We start from the raw sequence: 9906 nt of genomic DNA, 5'->3' as shown, positions 1-9906 counted from the left end.
TCTGGCAAATGGATGTAAAAACAATCTTCCTAAATAGAGAACTAGAAGAAGAGGTGTATATGATACAACCTGAAGGTTTCATATCCACAGATGAGTCTAAGGTGTGCAAGCTTCAGAGGTCCATTTATGGACTTAAGCAGGCATCTCGAAGTTGGAACATGCGTTTTGATAAAATGATCAGAAAGTATGGCTTTATTAAGAATGGAGAGAAATCCTGCATATACAAGTGAGTTAATAAATCAATGATAGTATTTCTTATTTTGTATATGGATGATATTCTCTTAATCAGAAATGATATCCTTGCATTACAAGGAATAAAGTTTGGTTATCATCACAGTTCTCCATGAAAGACTAGGAGAAGCATCCTTCATCCTTGGGATAAAGATCTATAAAGATAGATCTAAAAGGTTGCTTAGATTATCCCAGTCGACATACATTGATACTGTGCTGAAAAGATTCAGCATGAAGAATTCTAAGAAAGGCTATATTTCGATAAACCAAAGAATTTTTTTCTCGAAGAGTGATTGTCTGACAACTCTTCAAGAGAGAGCATATGAGTAGAATTTCATATGCTTCGATAGTAGGATTTATTATGTACGCCATGATATATACGTGACCGAACGTGGCATACTCACTAGGGATAGTGAGCAGATACCAGTTCGATCTAGGTAAGAACCACTGAAAGGTCGTAAAGACCATCCTTAAGTATTTGAGAAATACTAAGGATCAGTGGCTTATCTATGGAGAATCCAACTAAAAATTTGTAGGGTTTATGGACTTTAATTTTCAGTTGGATCATGACGATAGCAAGAGTGTATCGAGATATATTTATATCCTGAATAGTGGAGCAATCTACTGGAAGAGTTTCAAGCAGCACACTGTGACTGACTCTACTTGCGAGGTGGAATATATCACGACATCCGATGCTGCAAAGGAAGCTGTGTGGTTATGAAAATGCATCAACGAGCTCGAAGTAGCACCCTCCCTTGATGGCCCCATCTTGTTGTACTGCGATAGCATTGGTGCCATTGCTCAAGCGAAAAAATCAAAGTCAGATCAGTGGGCCAAGCACATTCTACACCCACCTGATCCGGAAGATCATGGATCGAAGTGATGTCAAGTTTAAAAGATCGACAGAAAGAAGAATCTGACCGACCCATTTACTAAAGCCCTCGGTGTCAAGGAGTTCGAAGACTATAAATCAAAGATGGGTATATGATACTGTACCGATTGACTTTAGTCCAAGTGAGAGTTGTTAAAAATTATGTTCCAAAATCAATCATCAGTCTGTTAATGGTTGAGTTTATTGATGTAATTATATATGAATTAATTAATAAAATATTTATTTGATAATTTTTCATCATAAGCTTGTACATCTTCTACATCAAACTTTTGTGTTATGATGAAAGTCCTTAGGACTATTTTAAATCAATAAAGAATGATTTATCGTTTAGTCTTTAAATGAGTTTGCGATCAAATGATATGCTATTACTAGGACGATAGACATATCAAGTGTAGGTCATTGTGTGCCATATAGGTTGGTTGTCCTCTTAACCAAAGAGCGTAGAGACACTAGTATGGTATGCAAATGAAATGTAGGAGTACATTTCACTGAACGTGACCAACTTCGGAGCACTCTACTGTCAAGAGTCACTCTGAAGAGATATGGATATAAGTATCCCTCCGATCTGAGATCACCACGATGACTTGTAAGCAACTCACTGTGCTTTGATGTCTGACTATCTGAATTTCTAATTCAGGATCAAAAGATTTTTAGGTACAGTCAAGTACTTGTGAAGTCGGTGCATGAATCAAGATAGAATGGACCACTCAAAAAGATTGGAGAGAATACTTTGTGTTTCAATTTAGTAAGACTTGGCCAAGGCAATCCTTGTGAGGAGTCATAGGATTTATTAGGTTGAGACACATAATGGATGTGCTGTTGAGAGTTAACAGCTTAAACTCTAAGTCATCCTAACATCAAGGGTCAAAGGGATGAATTATACGATAACTATATCCAAATAGATTCTTGAGTATTGCTTTACATACATTTGGCTTATCCGAATATCGGGTACCATTGCTAGATGGTTACTCCAATTGATACATGAATCTATTCCTATACTATCGAATTAGATTCAAACCTATGGGGTCACACACATTAGAAGTTTATCTCCGATCATATGGCTAATCTGAAGAGTCTCAGTGGATGGAAACTTTGGTGAAGAGTCTCACTGGACGGAGACTCTGCTGAAGAGTCCCACTAGATGGAGACTCTGATGAAGAGTCCCACTAGACTTGGACTCTATTATTAATGAAAGATTAATTAATAATTAGATCACTAATTAGTTCAATTTGATTAAGCATTAAAGTCTGGATCAAGTCTGATTGATTAGATTCAATCAAATCAGGTCTGATTAGATTATGAGATGACCTAATCGATAAGGGAGAATGATCCTAATTTGATTGAATCTGTGGCTCAATTAATTTATTGATTTAATAAAATTTAATAAAGATTATAGGAGCCTAATTAGATTAGGTTTATCATATTTTATTTGGATCTAATTTGATTGGATTTGAAAGAAATCCAATTGGTTAAACCCTAGATGCCCAGATGAATAGGACTCTCTCCCTTGCGCCACTCAAAAGGTCTCATGCCTTTTCTCACCGCACAAAATCAGTTTGTGCATGAGAAAATTAGAAGATAACCCTTCTTTTGTCATCCATTAATGATAGGATTTGGTTGGTTTTGAATTGAATTCAAAATGGTTTAAATTTCAACCTAAAACCCTATCCCTATCCTTCCACACGTTGGCTTCTTTTGAAGGTGCCCATTGTGTGCAAGAAAAGAAAGTGTTCCTGATTATTTTTCATGCCTAAATTTCTCTGGTAAGTCCCTCTTTAAGTCAGATAAGGGTGAGAAAAAGTTAGAGTCAAATTGAAATTCAAAATAGTTTGAATTGCAACAAACTACAGCTCTTATCCTATCTAATCTGGTTTATGCGACAATCATAAAAAGATCATAATTTTGTATGCCAACAAGAGAGAACTTTTCACTGTGAGATATCAGAAGGAAAGGGGGGCCAAAAATCTTCTTTGGGGCATGAGATTTGGGTGGGCTTCTATCTTCCTTGGCATGAACAAAGGAGGAGACCAATCTCCTCTCGGGTGAGAGACCTAGAACTGTTCTAGAGTTTTTGGATGAGAAAAAAATCAAAGAGAAGAGAGTCTTCATCAGATTTTTCTTCACCATCCAGCATCCTTCTTTGATTCATCTTCGACATCAAAAAGGTTCGAGGTGATCGAAGGAAGAGATCAAATCAAATCTGCCATCAAAAGCTGACTGTGCGAGCTAGCACTCTCGCAGAGGGCTGATCGGTCTGAGGATTTTATGTGGACCATCCGTAGAGGTCAGACGCTTGTACGGCTATGAGCAACCAGAGAAGACTTTTAGATCTATATTTTCGATCGTGGAGTTTGACTACCCATGCTCAGATATTGGATTCGGAATCCTAGAAGTGGTAGATTAGATCTATTACTAAATGCTGTTTTTGGTTCACATGCTTGTCATTTTAGATTCTGATTTTTATGTATACAAATTCATATCATAGATCCGATTGTAGGAGTTTTAAGATCAGATCTTATATATGTATTTGTATATTAAATAGTTTAATCTAATATTCTTCTGCTAAAAATTTTGAAATACGTACATGAAACCCCTGCGCAACCTTTCACTAGAAACACGGATATATTCAAGAATGAGGGTGATCAAGAATGCCCTAGATTCGAGAAGAAGGGAGAGAAGATGAGGCGATGGTAGATTTCTTGGAAGAAAGAGCTTTATTTCATATCTGTATTTAGTATATAATATAAGAGTCCTATAATGCTTGCCCTAATTACATATATATATATATATATACAAAAGGATCAAGCCCAAGCTCAACAAAACTCTCAATAGCTAATCCACTACGTACTCACTGAGCCCATATACACCCATGTCTCACTATGCACTCACCCTTCAGACTTAAACCCAGTCTAAACCATGGATTAGCCCCTTAAGACCTCTTTAACTAAGGCCCTAAGTCACCTAAGATCAAATTCGATCCTAGACCCAATCAGCAGACTTATACTACTTCTGTCCGACCCAAAAAATTGCTCAATGGAGGTAATTAAGGATGCTCAAGCCAAATGCTGCACCATAGATCCGGATGCAAATACCTTAGCTCTGCCTAATTCATCTCAATGTTTGGGTCGACAACCACCAAGATAGCTTACTGACTTGAGCTATCCTTGATACCACACCGGTCCGAGATATTCCGATATAAAGAATCCCTGATATCTCTTGATCTGAGGTATCTACAGTACCTCGGATTCCTTGATTTCTCTACTGGCTCTCCGGCTGATACTTCGACTGGCTCACTTCCTTAACTCCTTGGCCTCTTCTATGTTCTCAATGCTCGGCAGCACCACACTTGAGCTCACTCTATTTAATATGTTTCATTCAAACCATTAACAGTGACTTTAGTTCCATACGCACGCACGTATAAAGAACTGTTAGACTGTAAAGATATCTGATTTTCTTTCTCTGTTGATTTCTAGGGTCCCACATGGCTTGTACTCAAAATTATATTTTTGCTACTCAGAGTTTGTCTTAATGCCATGCTATACCTAGCATTTTCATCAAGTGACTTCATTATTGCTGGCCATGTTCTTTTGCTTGTCATCATAGGTGCAATGCTTTTCATACTTCTGGATGGATAATTATCACTCCCTTTTATATGTGAACTAGAATGTGGTGTGTCCAATGCACATGTTATTTTATCTTTGTTAAAAATAAAAAATAAATCAATAAATAGTCAGTGTTAAAGAAGGGCTGGAATCTTTGATCTTATGGTTAACGTTCTCTTGAAGAATGGAGAAACATGTACACAAAATGTGGGATAGGGAGAGATGGGGTGAGGAAATGTGGGGGATAGAAAAAGTGGGGTGGGGAACATATAAGTAAGACATGTCTTATGCATGGGTGCATTAGGTGAGTTGGCATTGCATAGTAGAATAGATAGGTGAATTGGTGTCTAAAATCTGTCTTATATTTTAAATTGTTTTGGATTATCAACCAAGATAATTTTGAGAACGTTACATATATTCATATTCTATACTGAGTTTTTCAAAAATTTGGGATGTTCGACTATACCTAATAGTTATAAAAACTCATGCAATATAGCAACAATACTTTTGAGTAGTATCATTGCAGTTTGCATTTGTGATGCTTCATTAAAGAGACAAATTTGACTAGGAGATTGTTCATAATGTTTAAAATCATAAAATAATTAAAACACTTCTTAACATCATAGTTTGGGAAAATAAAAGAAAATTCTTAAGTGCACAAGGAAAACTGGTGCCTAAAACCTATCATATATTTTAGTTATTTCTATTATAAACCAAAATGATTGAACGCTGCTATATATATCCACATGGACACTATTTTTTTTTAAAAAAGAAATGTGATATTCAACAAAAGTTGTGAGAAATGAACAGTATATTATATTGGTAAATACTATTTCAGTTTGCATTTACGATGCTTTGTTGAAGAAAATTTTGACTAGGAGAGTGATGGTGGTGTTTAAAATGATGAAACAATTAAAACACTTTTCTTAACCTCATATTTTGAGAAAATAAGAGGAATCATAAATGATTAAGCGAACATGTTTAAAACATACCTTATATTTGAAATTCTTCATCTATTATCTACCAATATGGTTTTGAGCAATGCTACATATATGCAGAGGGACACTTGGTTTTTTAAAACATTTGGGATGTTCGGTTATTCTGCTATACGTAAAAGTTGTGATAAACTAAAAGTGCAGTATATCAATGGACCTTTTGAATAGTATCATTTCAGTTTGCATTTTGATGCTTTGTTGAAGAGAAAATGGTGCTGATGTATAAAATGATCCTAAGCATAAAGAGGACGGGAGCTAAGATTAATAACTAGAGGAACTAACTAGTAGGTTGAACTAACTGGTAGGTTATAAGCATACACACAAATACATACATATGTATGCAAGTACGTACATATGTATGTACCTACATATGTATCTACCTATCTACCTTATGGTTGGACTTCAAAACTTCAAATCAAAATTGGTCAGTGTTGACTTGGATGATGGATCCTACATTCCTGTCAGACTTCAAATCAAAATTGGTTAGTGTTGGCTTAGATGATGGTGTCACACGTTGATGATCCGAGCCACTAAATGTAATCAACTACATCTAGCCTACCTGCACACAAAAAATTATAAGATTGGAGATCCCTAGTCTATGCATCAAGTGGTCAAAAATTATGTATCGGTTCTTGTTATTTAAATTGTCCAATTTTTGATCACTAAATATATGTTTATAGGTCTCCAAATTTTATGATTTTTAATATGTAAGCAACTTACTACCTACCTAAGGGTCAGACTTCAAATCAGAATTGGTCAATCGCGACTTGGATGATAGGATCCCACATTGATGATTTGAGCCATTGGACGTGGTCAACTATATCTAAACTACTTTCAAAAAAATTATGTGATTGGACTTCAAATCAGAATTGGCCTATGTTGACTTGGATAATGGGGTCCCACATTGATGAAGCCATTAGATGTGATCAACTATATCTAAACTACTTACACACAAAAACTTATGTTATTGGAGTTCTCTAGCCTATGCATGGAGTGGTCAAAAAGCATGTATTAGTTCTTGTTATTTAAATTATCCAATTTTTGACCACTAGATGCATGCCTAGGGATTCTAATTTGCATGATTTTTAGTGTGTAAGCAATTTAGAGATGATTGATTAGATCCAACCGAGCATCGATGTGGGACCCCCATCATCCAATTAGGATTTGACTGGATCTAAGTCAGTCTGATTGACCGGATTCTAGTGCACCTATGTATGCGTGCGTATATTTTTTGAAAGCAGGACACTAGTAGGAGCCTGCATGAGAACACTCTCTCTAAGTTTGTTTGTTCCAAAGAGTTCTACGAAGGTCATAGCATGGAAAAGATATATTGGGTTGAGGCGGCATGTTATTCCCCTTGTGCTTTTCCCTGGTTTTTTCCCCCTTCCCTTTTGGTGGACTTTAGTAGTCACAACAATGCATTTTATGGTAAAACCATTTACCTGCATAATTATGTTCTGTGAGATCTTTCATTTATATTCCAATGGTGCTCAATCTTCCCTATCGCTCGCCCTTAAAGAAAGTGACATTAATTTTTGCTTGTTTCATAGATTGAAGCTGAGCCTGCAGTCGGGTTAACAGACTCCCTTTCTATTAGGGAAATTGTTATCTTTAAACAAAATGGTATCTTACATAGACATAAATGATAATAAGAAAAAGAATCAGAAGATAGATTCATAACGATTATAATTGGCGCCTTATCTGAATAGATGCTTAAAAAATTATTTAGGTTTGCATCTATCATACAGTGGGGGCTAAGGCAAGCGTAGAAGATATATTAACTTGGTTCTTTGTATTCTATATACCAGAATACAAAATTTACAGTTAAATTGAGATAATTTGTAAGATAATATTACACATTGATGCCGGCAATTTGTATAATTATAATGGTCTATCTTTTGTATGCCTTCTTATGTTTTGTATTTTGGAGGCATTGCGCATATTAGTCATTATTTTTAAGTTGTGGGTTAAGATTTACCGTAGTATCCTCAATCTACTTCAATTAAGCTTATCTGACTCGAGGTTGCAGAAGTTTCATGACCGTATAGTGCGTGTACAAAAAAGTGCTTGAGGCTATGGTTAAATATTTTGTCTGGGTCATATGGAATGATCTGAGAAAACCTGGTGTGCTGTTCGTGACTTCAGGTTTCTGAAGCTTCTAGATTCATACACGTGTATCTCTCTCTTAAAATTGACAAATTTTCAATTTAAATTGAGTAAGTTTGCATTTAATAATTCTGAGTCAGCTGTGCAGAATCTTTGCACTCTAGCAACTATATCGAAGCATCTGATCTCTCTCTCTCTCTCTCTCTCTCTCTATTTCTTTTTTCCTGTGTCCTGACAAATCAACCAATAATCTGCTTTTGGTGACAACACTCTGGCAGCCTGTGTTTACTAAGATCTATATGTTAGATGCATGTGACTTCACTTTCCCATCACGAAGTGCTATAATTTTTGTTTACTTTGCTAGGTAATTGACATCTGTGCTAGGATGTCTGAAAAGTAATAATGGCAATCATTGTATCCTTAAATAGATGGTCCATCAACTAATCTTTTGCTGTAGAAAGACTTGAGGTACATTGTAGATCAACGACCTGTTGTTAAATTATGAAATTTACAAGATATAGAATGGGTAACTGGCGTTGGATGCCTCATATTTGGTCATTTCTAAAAGCAAAGTGTTTGAACTTGCTATTTGTTGGTTGAAGAGATGTATCAATCGTTAGCTTTTGCTTGAACCTCCTTGTGCTTACTGCATTTTGGATTATATAATTACAATTTGTACTCTTCACTCTGTTCAGTAATGCTGTTACATCCTTTGCCTTTCCACCAGAAGCCAGGTTTTCTGCTTGATATTTTTGCAAACCTTCATCCTCTGGAAGAATCTAAATCATGTAACTGGCATGCACTTGTTTAATTGGAGATTAAAACCTTTTCCTTCCTTCGCCAGTGAATCACATGGATAAAACGTTTTTGCTTTCGAAATCCGAATCCTGAATTAGCTAAACTTGTGCAATAAACAAAAACTTTACAATGTTTCCTTACCTTCAATGATCTTTCTTTTTTGGCAGCTTTCTTGCACAGACTGGTCTGGTATCAGTTGAAGAACAGATGGAGATGGGTGTTCTAAATAATGAAGGGATCGAGAAAGACAAAAGAAACTAATAGAGCAGGGCATCATTATTGAAAAGAAGACATCATTACATTTTTTGACACTTAGATAAACGGATAGCTACAATTGATGAATGCTGTCCAAAAGAGCCCAAGCACACTCAAGGACAGCATGTTTACATTATTGTGAAGCTAAACGAATTCAAAGACCCTTACTTTAATCACCCTTGGCTACCTTCTTCTTCAGCTTGCTCTTTTTGGTCTTCATGAAGCAGAAGCACGAGCAACATGGGCACCGAAACAAGAACTTCATTGCTTGGTTGCAGCTTCTCAGATGCAGCAATCACAAATATATATTCCAACGGAGTAGCCTCTTTCTTCCCTCTACACTGCTTTTTAAAACTGCATATATGGATTCCTTTCCTCTTACTTTAATAAAGAGGATGCCCATGGTCCACCTCTAGGGAGGCATTGCCATAATTAAAAGTGTATGTTCTTCTATTTCAAGTTTTAGTTAGGGTTTTACAAAGACCGGAAGAGACGGTAATTAGGATCTGATAAGTTAACGTCCTAATTATAGTCCCACATCAAGCAACGAGAAATTTCACATTCACTTTAAAGAGACATGGAATAAGTGTTTGAAAATTGATATCTTAATACGTATCAAGATACTTGAAAAATTGGGTCAATGCTTAAGCGGCTTTTTAACATCTCAATAGGCTGCACCATTTTGGTATTTTGATGTTTTTAATTGATCAACAAATATGATCATATGACAGGTTTAGACTAAGCTCTATGGTTCCTTAGCTACAAGCCATACACCAAGGATTCCAACTGACAAGTGGAAACATTGGGACAAAAGCAATGTCTAATCCACTGTGACGGTATTGTTTGCATACTTCGATTATTATGTCTTGGTAATTAAAACTATATACCATTTGATAACCAGGGGGTAACAGCCAAGCTTCAAGAAAACAATTCAAACAACATTTTGTGTACAATATACTGGCCCAACCGAGTAAGACGTGTCATGCCCAAGTTTCCTACTTTTTATTGAAACAGTAGCATTTATTTG

Source organism: Elaeis guineensis, chromosome 6, assembly GCF_000442705.2.
Source record: "Elaeis guineensis isolate ETL-2024a chromosome 6, EG11, whole genome shotgun sequence".
NCBI classification, from domain to species: domain Eukaryota; kingdom Viridiplantae; phylum Streptophyta; class Magnoliopsida; order Arecales; family Arecaceae; genus Elaeis; species Elaeis guineensis.
The sequence above is the reverse complement of the archived record's forward strand: the minus strand, read 5'-3'. Positions refer to the sequence as shown.